The following is a 21,319-nucleotide window of genomic DNA, read 5'->3' on the forward strand; positions in this document are numbered from 1 at the left end:
GAAGGCATAAGGATTGTAAGTTTCAAAGTAACTGGCTTTCCAGAAGTTGAAATTCATGTGCATAGAGACCCCCGTACTATGATTGTGTCATTAATTGAGGTTGCATAGTGAATTGAAATTTTTCTGAAATGTGCGTCTTGTGTCACAAACAGGAGATGGATAAGAGCCTAAATATTTTTCTTGGATTGAAGAGTCCGTGCTAGAAACACATGCAAAAACCACCGTAGTCATTGTTATTTTGCTAAGATGTCGTGTGTTAGTAGCGAGTATTGTTGTAGTTGCTTGAGGACAAGCAAAAGCTTAGGTTGGAGGTGTTGATGTGCCGTGAATTTTAGCACATTTTATGCCTTTGTAACTAGAAATGTTGCTTGATTTTAAGTGTTTTTACATTGTTTCTTATGTTACTTTTGTGTTTTATAGGGTTGATTAACTAAGGATCGGAAATGAGAAGTAATGCTGAAAAACTGACAAATTGGAGCTAAGCGACGGTCCGTAACTCATGTTACGGACCGTAACGAGATTCGTAACTCATGTTACGGTTCGTACCTTTGAACCGTAACAGGGCCTAAATTTCCAGAAAGTTTTCATTGAAACCATCAGTGTTACGGTGGAGTGTTACGATCCGTAACTCATGTTACGGTCCGTAACATATCACCGTAACATGAGCTAAATTTCCAGAGAGTTTCAATAAAACCTTCAGTGTTACGGTTTAGTGTTACAGTCCGTAACACCTCACCGTAACATCAGCCAAAATTCCAGAGAGTTGCCAAGTAATTGTCACCACTTACGCTTCAGAAGGACGGACCGTAACACAGGGTACGGTCCGTCGCATGGTGGCCGTAACGTCAAAGCTGACAAATGACGAATTGAAGGACGGACCGTAACACAGGTTACGGTCCGTAACAATGCGGCGTAAGGGCATTTTTGTCCAGAAACTTGGCGCGATTTTTGGCTCTATAAATACTTAATATAGGGTTTTAAATCATTATTCAGATTTTGTTTTGGAGGCACAAACCCTAGGTCTTTCATCTTAGAAGTTGTTGGAGCATTTAAGACAACAATTTCACTCTCATTCCATCTTGTAATTGCATTGTAAGTTCATTATGTTTACTTGTAAGCTTTCTTTGTTATCCAACATTATGAGTAGCTAATTTTAAAGCTAAGGTTGTGGAACCCATGATGGATATTATGTGAATGGATTTCTATTATTGATATATGCATAATGGTTGTTGGTATTCATTCAGTTTTTATACTTTAGTGTTGGGTGATGATTGCAAGCATTATCCGAAGCCATTATATTAACTGTTCTTGGGAAAGAAAGTTAGTATTGGTAAGATTGAATGACAATAACTCGAGGCGTTAACCCTTGTTTAATAGACTAACTTAGGAATAAGAATAAGTCTAAATTGGCATCATTGGTCGCTCTTCGATTGTAACTCTTTTATATTCGGAAGAATCATAAAGAGGAAATACGACTTAACTGTTGGAAAACATTAAGAAGTCCTTAAGAGACCAAGTGCATATTCATAGAATAACCATTAGAAGTATATCAGCTATTGAAACCTGAAGCATAATATCTAATCAAATTGGGGAACACAACCTTAGTCTCTCTCTCACATTAATTACATTTTAAGTCAAAGTATTAAATTACATTATTTAACAATCAATTCAAACTATCCGGAATAGGATTAAAGCATTTAAAAACCGGTATCGCATACGATTAGCACTCTTTTCTCTCCATATTCCCTGTGGGATTCGACCCCAACCTTGTTGGGTTACTATATTTGACAACGTCCTCTTTACGCCGTTAATAGGTGTAATTTGAGCGTATCAGGGGCCCATCTTAGTACGCTGTGGTGGTGCTACAGGCACATATACAGCATAGCCAAAGATTCGGAGATGAGCAATATTTGGTTCATGACCAAATACTAATTGTGACGGGTAGTATTTATTATAATGAGTCGGTCTGAGGCGAATAAGAGATGCTGCATGTAAGATAGCATGTCCCTAGACGGTAGTGGGCAACCGTGTTTTCATAAGTAGTGGTCTTTCTATCAATTGTAGTCGTTTAATAAATGACTCAGCAAGGCCATTTTGGGTATGAACATGTGCTACAGGATGTTCAACTTTTATCCCAACTGATAAACAATAGTCATCAAAAGATTGATACGTAAATTCTCCGGCATTATCGAGGCGTATAGCCTTAATGGGATAATCCGGACACTGTGCCCTTAAGCGTATTATTTGTGCTAATAATTTCGAAAACGCCAGGTTTCGAGACATAAGGAGGCACACATGAGACCATTTTGAAGATGCGTCTATTAGGACCATAAAATATCTGAACGACCCACAAGGTGGATGAATAGGTCCACATATATCCCCATGTATACGTTCTAGAAAAGCAGGGGATTCAATGTCAACTTTCATTGGTGATGGATTAGCTATCAACTTACCCTGATAACAAGCAGCACATGAAAATTCACCACTTTCAAGAATCTTCAGGTTCTTAAGTGGATGCCCATTTGAATTTTCAATAATTTGTCTCATCATTATTGATCAAGGATGAGCTATTCGGTCATGCCAAAGCATAAAAGTACTTGAATCATTAAACTTCTGGTTTACGATCGAGTGTGCTTCAATTGTACTAATTTTTACATAATACAGACCAGAAGACAAAGTTGGAAATTTCTCCAAAACATATTTCTGGCCGGAGACATTCTTTGTAATGGCAAGATATTCATCATTTATTTCGTTTAATGTTTCAGCGTGATATCCATTACGGCGGATATCTTTGAAACTTAACAAGTTTCTTGGGGATTTAGAAGATAATAATGCATCTTCTATAACAAGTTTCGTCCCCTTAGTCAGAAATATAGTAGCTCTTCCGGAGCCTTCAATCAATTTTGAATTGCCAGAAATTGTATTAATATTTCCTCTTTTTCTATGCAAGTGAGAAAAGTATTTCTCATCTTTGAATATGGCATGTGTTGTTCCACTATCAATCACACAAATATCTTCATGATTGGTCATTGATCCAAATAAAATTTGAGGAATTTCCATAGATTCTTCAAAATGAAATAATAGATAAAGTGAATATCAAAGTAGATATTATGATTAGGCAAAGCATTACACACATTTTATTACATATATTACTATTTAAACAAAGCATTACACACACTTCATTTATATAAACATGGAAACATAACCACATACAAACGACACGTATGAAATAGCTAAGTTTTTACAAATCCATCACCGATCAAATGATCTATTTTCCCTTCAGGGAGTTCAAAGAAATCTGCCACATCTAGATGCATGGGGTCAACATTATCTTCAGAAATAAAATTTGCTTCGGCATCCTTTTCTGCCCTTTTGAGAGAGGCTTGATACAAATCAACTAGGTGTTTTGGCGTACGACAGGTACGTGACCAGTGCCCCTTTCCTCCACATCGGAAACATTTATTTTCTGAATTTTTCTTTTGCACAGCTTTATGCTTTTCATCCTTCCTTTTACACTGCTGGTGGTGAAGGATATTATTTGGTGCAAGACGAGAATCATGATTAAAATTCCTTCCTCGACCACGACCATGACCACGACTGGGGCCACAACCTCTTTCACGCCAAGAATGACGAAACTTTGCCTCATTCACTTCAGGGAATGGGGCAGTACCAGTGGGTCGGCTTTCATGATTTTTCATTAATAATTCATTATGTTGTTCAGCCACTAAAAGATGTGCTATTAAATCAGAATATTTCTTGAATTTCATCTCTCGGTATTGCTGCTGCAGGAGCATACTCGAAGCAGGAAAAGTGGAGAATGTTTTTTCTCCAGCATATCATGATCAGTAATATTTTCACCACATAATTTCAACTGAGAAATAATTTTAAACATGGCGGAATTATATGCCTTAATAGATTTAAAATCTTGTAGCCTTAAATGGAGTCAATCAAAACGTGCTTGTGGAAGTATGACCATCTTCAGGTGGTCATATCTATCTTTTAAATTATTCCACAGAGTAAGAGGATATTTAACAGTGAGATATTCCATTTTCAAGTCCTCATCAAGGTGATGGCGGAGGAATATCATAGCCTTGGCACGGTCTTGGTTTGATGCCTCATTTTTATCTTTGATGGTGTCTGCCAGACCCATCGCATTAAGGTGAATTTCGGCGTCAAGAATCCAAGACATATAGGTATTGCCGGATATATCTAAAGCTACAAATTCACGTTTGGTAAGATTTTCCATTAGTATATAAAGATAGAAAATCAATACCTTCGAGGCTTTAAAGTATTTGCTCAGAACGGCAGAGTCTCGTGCTGATAACGTGTTATAAAATGAAGCTAAAAGAGTCACAATATTAAAGGCTGAAAACCATAGAAATAGAATGACAAAAGAGGAGAGATTTTTACTATTCTTCCAAAATGTGTTACAAGTGTATTTCATATGAAAACTTATGTCTCTATTTATAGTGCTACATATGCATTCAATATATGAGAAAATGGAGGAACCATTAAGATGGTGGAGGAAAATGGAGGAACCATTAAGATGGTGGAGGAGAAGCATTATATTTGTGTATTGGACATCCATAATATATTTCATAACAAAACTGCCATATTAAGCTTGTTAATTTTGTTTACGAACTTGGGGTGTGTTTGGTATGGAGGAAAATGTTTTCCTAGAATATGTATTCTTGAAAAATAAGTCAATTTCAATTCATTTTCTCATGTTCGGTTGGTTAGTGGAAAATAAGTAAATTTTTTACATATTTTCTTAGGTTCGGTTAGTTGGTAGAAAACATTTTTTAGAAAATACTCACCCACCACCAACCCCACCACACCGTACCACACCAACCCACCACCGACCCTCCACCACCCCACCCACACCCCCACCCCCACCACCAACTACAACCCCACCTCCACCACCCACTCACACCAAATTTAACCACACAAAAACTTTCCATTTTTATAAAGGTAAAATAAATTATGAAGTAGAAAATTCGGGAGGGAGGGTGGGGGGAGGGGGGTGGACTTTTTTTTAGCTTTTTTTCTTTGTTTAAAAAAATTAATCTTTTTGGAGGGGGTGCCCCCGGGGAGGGGGGGGGGGCGTGGATGGTGTAAAAAACCAAAAATAAAAAATAAAATAAAATTTAAAACTTTTTTTAAGGAAATAAAATACTCCATGTCCTAATTTATGTGATACACTTTCCTTTTTAGTCTGTCCCAAAAATAATGATACATTATCTTATTTGACAACAATTTAACTTTAAACTTTACCTTTTATGCTTTAAGATATGAGCTATAATCACACAAATATATTTAGCTTATTTTAGATCACAAGATTCAAAAGTCTTTCTTTATTTCTTAAACTCCGTGTCCAGTCAAACTATATCACATAAATTGGGACAGAGGGAGTAATATCTTATGAAGCGGATGGTAGGGTGTTGGGGTGAGGAAGGGGGGTGGTTGGTGTAAAAAAAAACTTTTAAAACTTTTTTTTAATAAAAAGATAATACTTTTTGGAGGGTGGGGGGTTTCAGAATATCCAAAAGAAAAAAAAAATAAAACTGAATAAAAATAAATAGAAAGGGGGAGGGGAGTGTGGCCGGGGGGGGGGGGGGGGAGGGATGCATGGAGTTGTGGGAGTGGGTTGGCTAGTGGTATGTGAAATGTGAATCATACATTCTCATTAAATAGCCATGGATGTAGTTAATGAAGGAGACAATCATTCTCTCCTTAATGAGGTTGCTATGGTTGATGTAGGCTTGCAGGTCATAGATGTGGGTGATATGGCCATCAACGTAGATAATATTGCACATCTTTCTAACAATAATATTCATGAAGTTCATAGTAATAGAGTCATTGGTGCGGCCCTCCAGGACACCGTTGTAGGTGCTATGGCCATCGATCTGGGTAATAGTGCATTTTCTTCTAACAATATTAGAAATGAAGAACCTAGTAATAGTGATGGACATGTGATGTAACGACCTGTATGGTCGTTATTGCGTTTTTACCCCCGTTGACTCTTCCCCGAGCCTTGTTAGTACTATTTTTATCTACGGGGACCGTTGGCACAGTTCCCTAGGCCTCGTTTTGGGTTTTGGAATGACTTTTAGAAAATTTTGTCTTAAAGCGAAAATCGTTTGATTCAAAGTTGACTTTTGGGTAAATGTGCCAGTTATTGAATTCCGATCATTCCATTAGATCCGGAGGGTGATTTATGACTTAGTGGTGTCATTGGTTTGGTTCTCGAAGGGTTCGGGTGTGATTTGGGTCATTGGTTGAGAAACTAGTTAAGTTAGAATTGGAGCTGACCGCGGTCAACATCGGTCTAGATGATCCCGTGTCGATGTTTTGAAAGTTCCAATAAGTTTGCATGATGATTTTGGACATGTCCACAAAGTTTGGTTAGATTCCGATGAGTTTTGGATAAATTTGGATTTTATGGTGATTTTTTCGGTTTCGACGTCGATTTGAGCATAAAGGGTACCATATTGAGTAAACGACCTTTGATCCGTGTTTTGACTGAACCATTATATCTGTATCGTAATTTTGGAACCAGAGCAACTGAAATCATCAAGTTTCAACATCGTAGGAGGGGATTATGGTTATTTTACTAAGAATTGGGTTGCCACATTTTTCAATTAATTACGAAATTGCCACTGAATTCGTATTTAAAAATCTGCACTATTCTAAACATTGAAACTTCCATATCTCCTTCATTATAAGGTCACATAGAGTGATTCAAAAGCCTAACTTAACTGGAATTTCACAAGAAATTCATTAGAGGCATCAAAAGTGAGTTTCGGGATCGTTTGGCACAAGAAACGAGGCAGACAGCCGGGCGTTTTTGGCTATTAATGTTGTTGGAGATTTTCTCATTTTGAAAGTTTGGGTTTCGGAGAATTCAAGGATGTTCTTCAAGTTTATTCCATGGGGTAAGTTCTAAACCATAATCTAAGTACTTCCCTTTGATTCATTCCCTTGATTTAAGCTTTAATCCATGATTTCTAAAGTAGGAAATTGAGGTTTTTCATAAAAAAAAGGTTTAATGGGTCTTTCTTGAGCTCATAAAATTGGTTATACTTCTTAAGTTGCTTTAAATTATGAAATTGTTTGGGTTTATGCTAGATATGATGTATCTAAGGTTGTTAATAATATACTTTCCATTATTAGTGATGAATTCTTGAATTTAAGAGTTAGGGTTTATGCCCAAGATTGGGAGTTTTGCTTGAATTTTGAGATTGGATGAATCCTTGAGTTAATTTAGCAATTAGTTGATGGGTTTTGGTCACGTAGTGTTTAATTGGGTAATTCACCCTCGAATTTCCCATTTCGCCCTTATGGGCTCCGTTTCCCCAAATTCTAGGGTTGCTTTTGACCTAATTTGAATGATAACAATATAGGTATCAATCTTCATGATTTCTAATCTAGATTTAGAATATGAATAGACTTTCTTGATCTCGAGGCTCAAGAAAAGGAAAGGCTAAGGTGTGATTGTTGGTGATTTGTTGTTTGCCCTTCCAGGTAGGTTATAGCTTACCTTGGTGAGACTTCATATAGAGAAGCATATATTTAGATTATATTGTCAGAGAGAGCATGTAAACCTTCGGGTGTGAAGTTGAGTGTGATATTATCTTAGGTTGGGCCTTGTTGCGTAATTGGGGCTAGCCACCCCGTTGTGTTGTGACTTGATTATTCTATTGTGTTGGCTTGATGCCACGTGTTGTTAGTAGATATTGGAATCTGTTGTCCATCTTGATTGTGATATTGTACTATCTTAGCGCTTGATGTCGATACGAGGATAGAGTTCTATATGACTTTTGTAGTCTTCACTGATATTGTTGGCGCACCCATGTTGGTACTTGTGACACATATATTATTAGCGTACTCATGTTGGTACTTGTGACTTTGATATGTTATTGGCGTACCCATGTCGTTACTTGTGACATTGATTATGCTGTTGGCGTATCCATGTTGGTACTTGTGACATTGATTATGTTGTTGGCGTACCCATGTTGGTACTTGTGACATTGATTATACTGTTGGCGTACCCATGTTGGTACTTGTGATATTGATCAGATTATTGATGTTGACACATGCATTGTACGCATTCTCATCCATTCATGACACACTGTTGATACATTGATGATACTTGATGAAACACTGTGATGAGGTGGGCTCAGTTTTTACTTGAGTGACGTGAGAGTCCCATATCCGATGTTCGTCTCGGAATCGTGGATTGAGTGAATTGATACTTGATGAAAACTCGTTTTACTTGAGTGACGTGAGAGTCCGATATCCGATGTTCATTCCGGAATCGTTGATTGAGTGAGTGCATGGACTCCGCGGGTCCCCCAGGGTGGTGCCGGTGAGAACTCCCTGTGGGCAAAGATCCGGGGTCTCATGTGTCTGTTGGGAAAAGTTTCGGGACGACACTTAGATTTCGCGAGTCACCTTGGGTTGTGCTACCGAGACGTCGATATTTTCGTCCGGAGTACATGTGTACACAACATTTGCATGGCATTGCATTCATACATTATCGCATTGCATCTTGGTTTATATTGTAATGATTCAGTGTTACATTAGCGCATTGCATTGCATTGCATCTTGGCTTATATTGTGATGATTCAGTGTTGTTCTTCTGTTATTTGACTTTCGGATTGTATATATATTGAGACTTGGTACACTTGGGTTTAGATGATTTAACCTAGGTGATGACGGATACTTGGTTATGGTTGTGTTGACTTATACTTGTTGATTTATCTACCTATTGTCACGACCCATTTTAGGACCGCGCGCGCACCTATCTTTCCCACCTCGGTAGGCAAACCCTCTCATCAAATAACACATCAATTAAATAAAAATGATTCATTTAAACCAATAAATACTTAGAAATACAACGGAAACTTTATAATATGTTTAATAAACTCAAGATTCAATATAATTACAACGATGTAAGAAATACAAACTCGATCCAACTTTCTATGACCTGGTCTAGACTAGAACAAGAGCGACTAATGATTCCGAATTACCGCTACATTCTAATACTCAACCTCCATCCCAGAATGAAGTGGGAGGAGGCCTTCCAGATAAGAACCGCGCATTTTCACTCATGTAACAATCAACCACTTGAAACAATCTACACCTCAAAAGGGGGTAGCAAATGATATCAGTACAATCCACGCGTACTGAGTAAGAATCATAGGCCGACAATGGTTGGTAACACATATCAGTAAAAGAATTCACAGATAAACATGATAACAACCCAATCAAGTCATACGTTTATCTACCACCCGCTGAACATCAATGCATTTAAGCATTAATTTCACTATAATAATAATCACCAGTCAATCTCACAATGGTCTCGGAACTCCCATATTATTAAATTTTTCGTTTTAGCCTAGTGGTCAACTCATCATTAGGACACCCGTTACCCTACATCACATAGAGACTAAACATATAACTAACCTTTCGGGCGATCCATGGGATACCTCAACAAGTTCAAATAATAAATCCGGATCCAAACACCCGTTATCGCTTAAGTAAAACATCTAATCCCCAAGGTAACCAAGTATGAATATATCCACCAGAATCCAACATCACAAGTACAACACCAAAAAATCTCAGAATCAAGCCAAAATGCAATAGCATATGAATGCAATGCAATGCCATGCAAATGAGGTGTACACATGCTCTGAACGGAAACATCGACGTCTCGATAGCACAACCCAGCATGACTTGCGAAGTCTAAGTTCCACCCATCCCGGATCTTTACCCAACAGATTGAGGGGACCTCGGATCTTTGCCCACGGGGGGTTCTCACCGGCACCACTTTGGGGGACCCGTGGAGTCCATGCACTAACAACGATTCTGGAAATATCATCGGAATCGGCCATGCAACAATGATGCCGGAATCGATCATCGGACATCGACCATCTTACTATCACTCAGTAAAAGAGTAAAACAGTTTTATCAAATATCAGTTTCATACAATCAAAGATTCCGAAATTGATCATCGGACATCGGCCATCTCACATTCACTCAAGTAAAGAGTTTTATCAAAATATCAGTTTCACTCAATCAATGATATCGGATCATCATCGGGTATCGGCCATGCATCATGAATGGATGAGAATGAGTGCAACGCGTGTATTAACATCAACAATCAAGCTCAGTATCACAAGTACCAACAACAGGGCACGCCAACAGTGTATCAATATCACAATACCAACAGTGGGTATGCCAATAATGTATCAATATCACAATACCAACAGTGGGTATGACAACAATGTATCTATATCACAATACCAACAGTGGGTATGCCAACAATGTATCAATTTCACATTACCAACAGTGGGTATGCCAACAATGTATCTATATCACAATACCTACAATAGGTATGCCAACAATAAATCTGAACCACAAATACCACAATGGGTATGCCAATAATATCTCCAAATCAAGATGAATATCAGGGTCTAATCTCTATCAACAACTCATGGCATCAAGCCAGCACAATAGAACTGTCAAACACAACACAACGGAGTGGCTAGTCCCAACACACAACAGGTCAATAAATCGATATACATTATTACCACTTCCTTAAATTAACCTATTAGCTTAGAACAAAAATCTCACCCACACTCAAAATACTTCGTCACAACTCATTTAGGACTCAGTCACAATCGTTGGTACATTTTATCCTCCCATTTATTCACTAGATCCACTATTAATAGCATAACACAAATAATCACATATTATGAAAAACTTTCTTCATTAGGCACAAAAATAAGTTTCGTACGCTACTCCTAAGTCACATAAATCCATCGATATTCATGAGAAACCATATCAAACAACCTAAGGAATCTACAGGCCACAAGCTCGAACAAATAAGTCACACAACAACACCATCCTAGGATTCCATCCCAAATATCCAATTTCCTACACATGCATTCTCCGTTCTTTCTAATATAAAAATATGGGAAATTAATTGGAGTCTACTGAAGGAAAAGCCATAACCTACCTGGCAGCCGAATAGGTGCCATGAACCCACACGTTGCCTTGTCTTTCGAAGCTTCTCCAAATAGTCAAACTCTATCACATATGAATTCTATGTAAGAAACCATGAATAATGATACCTATATTGGCTACCTTCTATTTGGGTCAAATTCCAACCCTTAATTTAGGAAAAACGGGTCTCAAGAGCAAAATGGGAATTTTATGACCAAAATACCAAATTCAATACTAAAAGGTCAAACCCATTACTTTAATCATAGGAATACTCAATTAATTCTCAAAATCATCATTTATATGAAAACCCCCCAAATTTGGGTCTAAGAACCCTAACTTTGATTCAAGAATTTCAACTCTAGAATGGAAGATTAATGAGTAACAAGCCTAGATATGACATTATATAGCATGAACAACAACATCTAACCATAACTTAGAAATCCAAATCATTTTTAAAACCCTTTTATGAAAAAACCCATAAACCCTCTTTTAATCTTAAGCTTCTAGGAATTTCTAGCATGGATTCTTACTTAGGAAAGAAAATGGAAGAGATTATGTCACGACCCAATTTTGCAAGTCGCATGGGCACCTACCTATCCCACCTCTGTAGGCGAACCCTTAATTTGACATTCACAACCCAGTATATATATAGCGGAAGAAAATAAAGCAACGAAACCTCTCATTTGAATATATAATAAATGCGAAAGTAATCATAAACCACCCCAGTATTTGGTCTGGTCATACAAGAGTACTAACTAAATAATACAAGTCTGAAGATGAAAAAGTCTCATAATACAATTGGCTCAAAATAAAAGTAAGACAAGTAAGTAAGGGAAAGAACATTCGGGTAGCGTCGTCATCGTGCTCACCCTGGAATGACTCTACAGTAGCCTCGCCGATCAGCCGCGATGGAAAAAAGTGAACCTGTCTAATACTCTGCATCCATAAAAGAATGCAGCAAGCGTAGGTCAGTACAAAACAACGGCACTGGTAGGTATCATAGGCCGACTCAAACTAGTTGACATATATAAAGACAATAAGGTAAAATAAAACAAGTAAACGATAGAGTACAAGTCATGCTTTTACATGTAATCACTGTTCATATCCAACCTTGTGTCATAGAAACTAATCTCAATTGTCCCAACTATTCACATATATCAAACAAGTCTACTAGGACAATTCAACCAGCGTAGTCTAACTCATAAGCAACCAAGAAATATAACCAACACCACAACCAAGTCATAATCAACTAAGAAGTATAATCAAAGCTATGGCATATGAGGTATGAATGCAATGCGATGCAATGCAATGCCTGTACTCTTATACTCCTATGGCGAAATACCTCCACGCCTCGGCAACACAACCCATAGGGGACCTGCAAAGTTTAAGCACCGTCACTCCGTACACAGCTTAGAGGACCAAATATCCGGAAGTCTCATAATATCAGTGTTCCATACCAGTCACTCCGCACACAGCCCAAAGATGACTCAATATCAAATATGTCTCAGAAGAATATAGGTCACTCTGTACATAGTCCAGAGATGACTCAATATCCAATGCAATAAGGTATACAGTATGAATATGATGCAAGTACAATATCAATTAATCATATCAACCAACCGTGCCACGCAGGGGCGCACAAGTAATATCATCATTAAGGCAACAAGAAAAACCACAATGGAGTCACAACTTTCAATTCTACTAATAATCAAGCCTCACAATATCATAGTGATCAATGTTTCCTTATCATTTCTATGATCAGTACCAATCACAAAGCCTAACAATTTAGTATCAATATTTCCATCTCGGCCATTCCGTGTCAACGGCCTAGGATGACTCAATAATCTATGCCATGAATATGAGTATGAATATAGAACCATGTAAGTATAATTCGTGAACGATCTCAAATTCAAGCCGTGCCAAACATAGCGCACTAATATCGCAAATGATACACTACCATGCCATGCAAAGCGCACCAATATCATCAACAATGGTCCACAGAGTAATCATAATGAATCTCCAATTTCCATAACAATAAGGATCAAATATCCCAAGATTTCTAAGCCATGCAAGTGCAATTCGTGAACGATCTCAAGTTCAAGCCGTACCAAACATAGCGCACCAAAATCACAAATGATACACTAATGTGCCATACAAAGCGCACCAATATCATCAACAATGGTCCACAGAGTAATCATAATGAATCTCCAATTTCCATAACAATAAGGATCAAATATCCCAAGATTTCTATACCAATAACAAGGCGTACACTAAGTACTAATATCAATATCAAGTAATTTCTTCCTTCCGTTTGACTCCCCATTCACAAACAATCCACCAATTTATACACAACGTACCAAACAAGGTCCTATAGAGTCTACATGCCACAAGTCTGATCAAACAAGTCACAAGCAATACCAAACTCTAAGGCAACATCCAACCCAAACTTAATACCCGAAGGTTTACATGAAATCTCCTACAATATTATCTATATATACGCTTCGCTAGTCGAAGTCTCACCACAAAGGTAAACCGTAACCTACCTGGAACGCCAAACAACAAATCACGGATCACGAGCTAATTGCTTGCCCTCACTGTGAGTCTCCACACAATCAAACTCTAATCAAATAGAGATTTTATGTAAGAATACGAGAAGAACAACACTCATATTGGTTATATTCTATTTGGGACAAATTCCAACTTTTAATTTAGGAAAAACGGGTCTTAAGAGCAAAACGGGAATTTTATGACAAAAATACCAAATTCAATACCAAAGGGTCAAAACCCATTACTTTAATCGTAGGTATACTTAATCAATTCTCAAAATCACCATTAATATGAAATACCCTCAAATTTGGGTCTAAGAACCCTAACTTTAATCCCACAATTTTAACTCTAAAAATGGAAGGAAACACGTTTATATAGTTTCTAATAATCACTTTCATACTTAATGAAGCTAACCCAACCAATAATATAATATTTCAAAGCCAAGAACTCATTAGGAAGAAAACCCATAAATCCCCCTCTTTTAATCTTAAGCTTTTTATGGAAAATATGAATCTAGATAGTTTGTTCCCAACATATTTAAGCATATTTAACATTAATCTTACTATATAGGAAGATTCTAGGAACCAAAAATAATTTAGAGCTTAACTCAAGAACCCATTGAAGACCAATTAGATTCTATGAATTCTAGATTATGCTAGATAATTAAGAGAGGTTAATGGAATCATAATAAGGTAGGAATGTTACCTTAGGGAAGAAATCACTTGAAAACCCTCCAATTCGCCTCCACAAAGCTCTCAAGTCGGAATACAAATAATGACTAGGTTTGGGGTTTAAACTTATAAAATAAGGTCAGTCTCAGTCAACACCGCTACAACGGTCAGATGGCCTCCCCAGCGGCTTTGCAGACCGCTACGGCGGTCTTCGCCAAAATACATATTGATGCTGCAGTGGCTATCCCACCGCTACAACGGTGCTGGTGCCGCCCCAGCGGACACCAGCCATTAGAAATTTTCCCAACTTCCACAATTTCATCCCGAAATCCAGAATTCCCCCGAGACTCGAAACATACAAACCAAACGCGAGGACCGCATCGGCTGTAAAAGTGCGCTACGAACGCACTCATAGCCTTGGAATTCCCAGCAGAGGTCTCGTTAACCGAGTCAACCCCCTGATACCTCAAAAATAACTTTCCAACCCAGGTCTTAAAATGCACCAGAGTGCATTGGGAACCGAAATGAATATGCACACAAGTTCTAAGCGACCATCCGGACCTCTCGGAATCGACGGATTCCTGAAAAAGGTTCGTTTACTCAAAAGTTGACTTTGAGTAACTCATTTTCGCTTAAAGCCCAATTTTTCTTGAAAACATTCTAAGGCCCACAACGATGCCTAGGAAGTCATGCCAACTATCTCCTCAGGTCTAAATAGTTCTAACGAGACTCGGGAATGGGTCAACGAAGGCAAAAACGGAATAATCATGGTAATGACAAAAACGAGTCGTTATATTAGATACCAATTAAATAATCACTCGTCCTCGAGCGAAGAACGAGAGTAGGACAAGCTTACGATAACCAAGGAAATCATATCACAACCAACACGAAGCTTTTTCAACAAGATGCAAAACCAAACCGCAATTCGTTCGCACCTAACCAAAAGACCCAATTACCATGCCTCTAAAACACACAACGGATCTCTCATGGATAAATCAAATAGCACGAACCTTTAGACATAACTTATCATAAAACATCCTGAAATGGTAAGATATTTTGAGCTAGCTAATCCAAAATCGTTCCTTAAATCACAATTTCTTAGAAGTACACAATGTAAATCGAAACCAGGACTTATTCTTCCCAAAAGAGAATCCTAAATCTCGCAGAAAACTCTAAGGTATTTCATCGAAACTTATCTTTCTCGTAGTCAACTTGGTTAGTCTTAAATCTTCTTAACTCTTCAAATCACTTATCTAGGAACTTACCATCGAGTACTGCATACAGCAAGATCTGTCAACATCCAATGACCAGAACGGAGCCTTATCAGAATCCTAGAATCTCTTCGAAGCACAACCATTATCATTACAACCTATTATACTAACCGAAAGGCTAACTCTGGTGAGACACCACAAGGACTACTAATAACAAACCTCAGAAATCAGGCGTCATTTGTCACATCCATTAAACTGATTTACTTGGTACCCATAAGTTCTCTTGGAGTTACAACCTCGATTTCACCCTTTCCATTCAAACCATAATGACCCACAATGAACACACCAATTTAGAGTATATCAGTAACCACACAAACTGATTCCAAGATCCGAAACCCATCACATTCTTACCGCACATAGCAACCCATAAGTTACCGCTCTCGGCTCTAAAAGCTAAAACTTATCCAAATTGGTCTCAAGGTACTGGATAACTAAATCTTGCAAATGTAATCTCAAATTCGTTAACATTACCCAATATGCATACCTAGTACAACCCGAATTTTTCGACACTAAGGACATATGTACTCGATCAATCTTTTAACTATGAAACTCTCTGTTGTAATACCTCAATAACCCATAATACTTCCGAAAGCATCAAATCTCACAATCCCTGGCGCTAACAAGCATAATCACTACGGACCTATAATATCCGAAGTCATTCCGTCAATGTTGTTCATAACATAGCACTTAGCACCATACGATCCCATCTCGGAAACACTGACAACCATAACATACTAAGAATTTCTACAATTCCTTTCGCTTAAACACACACTAACTCATTCACTGCAAAGTACTGCGGAACCATCCAAAGGGGGTACCACCCAAGCCACTTCCTATAAATCTCAACATGTCGGTTCACTGAAATATGCCTATTACTAGCTGTCGATCACGAATCTCACCGAATTTTCCTCAATTTCCATCAATTCACTTATACCGCCATCGTCTAACCATCACTCGAACCCACTCAGTAATCTATCGTATAAACATGAGTCTCATACACCAACCGAATCACACCTGAAGATAATAATAGGCCATAAATTATATCCATTGTAGTTTCCTTAACGCTTACCAATCTAAACCGAATACTCTCTAAATCCTGCGTATCACATAATCATCTTACTAATATCCTTATGTATCTCACAGATGCGTCCTTGCCCGAATTGCCTCACTCAATTTTCGAAATGTTATCCCGAACTTAACTCGGTTAATCCCTCAATGAAGTATCCATATTTTACAAATCCCTTATTTAATGAGTCCTGCAACTTCCTTTTAAGCTCTTTCAACTCGGCCGGTGCCATCCGATATAACGAAAAAGAAATAGAGCAAGTGTCGGATCCCAGTACACGTCATCACTTACGTTTAGTAGCTAAGACCAATTGTACCAATTCCCAATTACTCAATCTGAACCCGTATATCGCAATACATCACAAGAATATCGCCAGAAAGGCCATAACATAATACTATCCTCGTATCCAACGTCAATAAGTAAGATACTACAATATCGTGACCAAGATTATCACTAGTCACCAATACCAATTGTCTCTACGTGGAAACAAGCCAATAATAAACAGAATAAGATAAGTCATAACACATTAGGGTGGCTAGCCCCAAATTATACGACAAGGCCCAACCTATAGCATGACAGGCAGGAACGTATGAATAGATAGACACTGGATTAAACAATACAGACATAACTTATGTTGGACAGAAATAGTACCTGAGATGACTGCATCTGAAGCCTCTATTTCTAGTCTACCCGATAATGCATAAAATCTGCCTCGACCTGACTGCCTTACCTGAGATCCACCTCGAGGACCCTATGAACCACCGCGGCCTAACTGAGCACCGCCTCTAGATGAAACACCACCACGGCCACCAGACAGTGCCAGAGTCCGTGGAGACTGAATATCCTGCCTGGGTCGAGTACACACTCTGGCAAAGTGGCAAGGCTCCCTATATGCATAACAGATCCTCAAAGGCTGAATCTGACGAACAGGGACTGTTGACTTAGATGGAACCACAATACCAGCAGGTCGGAAATGAGATCTCTCCGGAACACTCTGCCTGAAGGGCCCACTAGATGAAGCCTGTAAAGCTGACTGCATGGGACTGTCGGCATAAGGCTGATACGACCTAGAAGACTGACCATCGCCTCTCGAACTAGAACCACCATATCTCCCAATCTGCCGCTGCCTCTTCTCACTACCCCCTCCAAATGCACGAGCCTTAGCGGCCTTAACTAAAGAAGCATGCTCGACGATGGACTGAAAGGAAGCCCCTATGACCTACATCTGAAGGCAAGGAATCTGAAGAGGACCGACTAACCTACTAACGAAACGCCTAATCCTATCAGGATCAATAGAGATCAAGGGGGTGGAATAACGGGCCAGATACAGGTAACGAGTCACATAGGCCTCTACAGACATGCCCCTCTACTCAAGATGTAAAAACTCCTCCCTACGTGCCTCTCTTAAAGACCGCGACACATACTTCTCAAAGAAGGCCTGGTAAAACTGAGTCCAAGTCAGAGGAGGGGAACCCTCAGGTCCGCAAGCCACGAAATACCTCCAGCAAGTCTTCACGTCGCCGCGAAATTGGTAGGATACATAGTCAACCCCATGGGTCTCCACGATCCCTATCCAGTGCAGCAACTCATGCATATCTAGAATAAACTCATAAGAATCCTCAGAAGAAGTACCTGAAAACCTCGGCGGCTCTAACTTCCTGAATCGCCTAACAAGATCCTGATCCGACGTGGTCATAACAGCGCCCTCCATGGGTCTAATATCATCACCGGGAGCGGGTATCGCATCAATGCGGGGAGCCACAGTTACAGCGGGGTGTGCTGCCCGGGTAGGTCCCTACTCAGGGGTCTATGCCCTGACTATAGTCTGTAAACCTCTGCCAGAAGTGGTAGCCCCAACTGCCGCCTGTTGGGCATTAAGATGACGTAAAATCCTGACCATAATCTCATGAATAGCCGGATCAGAAGTAACCTCAGGTTGTGTCTGCGCTGGGGCCACACCTTCCCCTATGGCCTGGCCTTGATCCGGCTGATACTCAGGCTCGGGAGATAGAGATCCCTCTCGAAGCTTTCCTACCGCAGAAACCCTGCCCTTAGCTGGGGCAGCCCCGTGACCTCTCGCTCTGCCGCGCCCTCTGGCTTTCGCTCGCCATTGAGCCATCGTAGCTCGACTCCTTACCATCTATGAGAGAAGAGATAGGAGTCAGATACCAATCTGATCATTTCAGATATCAATTTGAATAGAGTAGAACGAAAGAATGAAAGAATTTGAAGTTTCCTAAATGTCTTATACCTGCTGGCCGATAAGTACGGAGCTCATTGTACCGATCCACGAGACTCTACTAGACACGCTCTTGTATTATAGACCGGGTAACCTAGGGCTCTGATACCAACTTGTCACAACCCAATTTCGCAAATCGTGCGGGCACCTACCTATCCCACCTCTGTAGGCAAACCCTTAATTCGACATTCCCAGTAGATATATAGTGGAAGAAAATAAAGCAACAAAGCCTCTCATTTGAATATATAATAAATGCGAAAGGAATCATCAACCACCCAGTATCTGGTCTGGTCATACAAGAGCACTAACTAAATACTACAAGTCTGAAGATGAAAAAGTCTCATAATACAATTGTCTCGAAATAAAAGTGAGACAAGTAGGTAAGGGAAAGAACATCCTGGCAGCACCGTCATCGTGCTCAGCCTGAAATGACTCTACAGTAGCCTCGCCAATCAGCCACGAGGGAAAAGAGTGAACCTGTCTAATACTCCGCATCCATAAAAGAATGCAGCAAGTGTAGGTCAGTACAAAACAATGGTACTGGTAGGTATCATAGGCCGACTCAGACTAGTTGACATATATAAAGACAATAAGGTAAAAGAAAACAAGTAAACGATAGAGTACAAGTCATGCTTTTCCACGTAATCACTGTTCATATCCAACCTTGTGTCATAGAAACTAATCTCCATTGTCCCAACTATTCACATATGTCAAACAAGTCTACTAGTACGATTCAACAAACGTAGTCTAACTCATAAACAGCCAAGAAATATAACCAACACTATAACTAGGTCATAATCAACCAAGAAGTATAATCAAAGCAATGGCATATGAGGTATGAATGCAATGTCTATACTCTTGTACTCCTACGGCGAAATACCTTCATGCCTCGGCAGCACAACCCATAGGGGGGCCCGTGAAGTCCAAGCATCGTTACTCCGCACACAGCTTAGAGAACCAAATATCTGGAAGTCTTATAATATCAGTGCTCCATATCAGTAACTGCGCACATAGTCCAGAGATGACTCAATATCAAATATGTCTCAGAGGAATATAAGTCACTTCGCACACAGCCCAGAGATGACTCAGTATCCAATGCAATAATGTATGCAGTATGAATATGATGCAAGTACAATATCAATGAATCATATCAACCAACCGTGCCACGAAGGGGCACACAAGTACTATCATCATCAAGGCAACAAGATAAACCACAATGGAGTCACAACTTTCAACTCTACTAATAATCAAGCCTCACAATGTCATAGTGATCAATGTTTCCTTATTATTTCTATGATTAGTACCAATCAAAAAGCCGAACAATTTAGTATCAATATTTCCATCTCGGTCATTCCATGTCACAAGCCTAGGATGACTCAATAATATATGCCATGAATATAAGTATGAATATGGAACCATGCAAGTACAATCCGTGAACGATCTCAAGTTCAAGCCGTGCCAAACATAGCGCACCAATATCACAAATGATACACTACCGTGCCATAGCAAGTGCATCAATATCATCAACAATGGTCCACAGAGTAATCATAACGAATCTCCAATTTCCATAACAATAAGGATCAAATATCCCAAGATTTCTAAACCATGCAAGTACAATCCGTGAACGATCTCATGTTCAAGCTGTGCCAAACATAGCTCACCAAAATCACAAATGATACACTACCGTTCCATACAAAGCGCACTAATATCATCAACAATGGTCCACAGAGTAATCATAATGAATCTCCACTTTTCATAACAATAAGGATCAAATATCCTAAGATTTCAATACAATTAACAAGGAGTACTAGTATCAATATCAAGTAATTTCATCCTTCCGTTTGGCTCCCCATTCACAAATAATCCACCAATTTATACGCAACGTACAAAACAAGGTCCTATGTTGTCTACAGGCCACAAGCCCTATCAAACAAGTCACAAGCAAAACCAAACCCTAAGGCAACATCCAACCAAAACTTCATACCCGAAGGTTTACATGAAATCTCTGACAATATTATCAATATATACGCTTCGCTAGTCGAAGTCTCGTCACAAAGGTAAACCGTAACCTACCTGGAATGTCGAACAATAAATCACGGACCACGAGATAATTGCTTGCCCTCACGGTGAGTCTCCACACAATCAAACTCTAATCAAATAGAGATTCTATGTAAGAATACGAGAAGAACAACAACTATATTGGTTATATTCTATTCGGGTCAAATTCCAACCTTTAATTTAGGAAAAACGGGTCTAAAGAGCAAAACGGGAATTTTATGATCAAAATACCAAATTCAAGACCAAAGGATCAAAACCCGTTACTTTAATCATAGGTATATTTAATCAATTCTCAAAATCACGATTAATATGAAAAACCCCCAAATTTGGGTCTAAGAACCCTAACCTTAATCCAATAATTTTAACTCTAAAAATGGAAGGAAACACGTTTATATAGTTTATAATCATCACTTTCATGCTTAATGAAGCTAACCCAACCAATAGTATAAGCTTTAAA

The sequence above is a fragment of the Lycium barbarum genome, chromosome 12, assembly GCF_019175385.1.
Source record: "Lycium barbarum isolate Lr01 chromosome 12, ASM1917538v2, whole genome shotgun sequence".
In the NCBI taxonomy this organism is placed as follows: Eukaryota; Viridiplantae; Streptophyta; class Magnoliopsida; order Solanales; family Solanaceae; genus Lycium; species Lycium barbarum.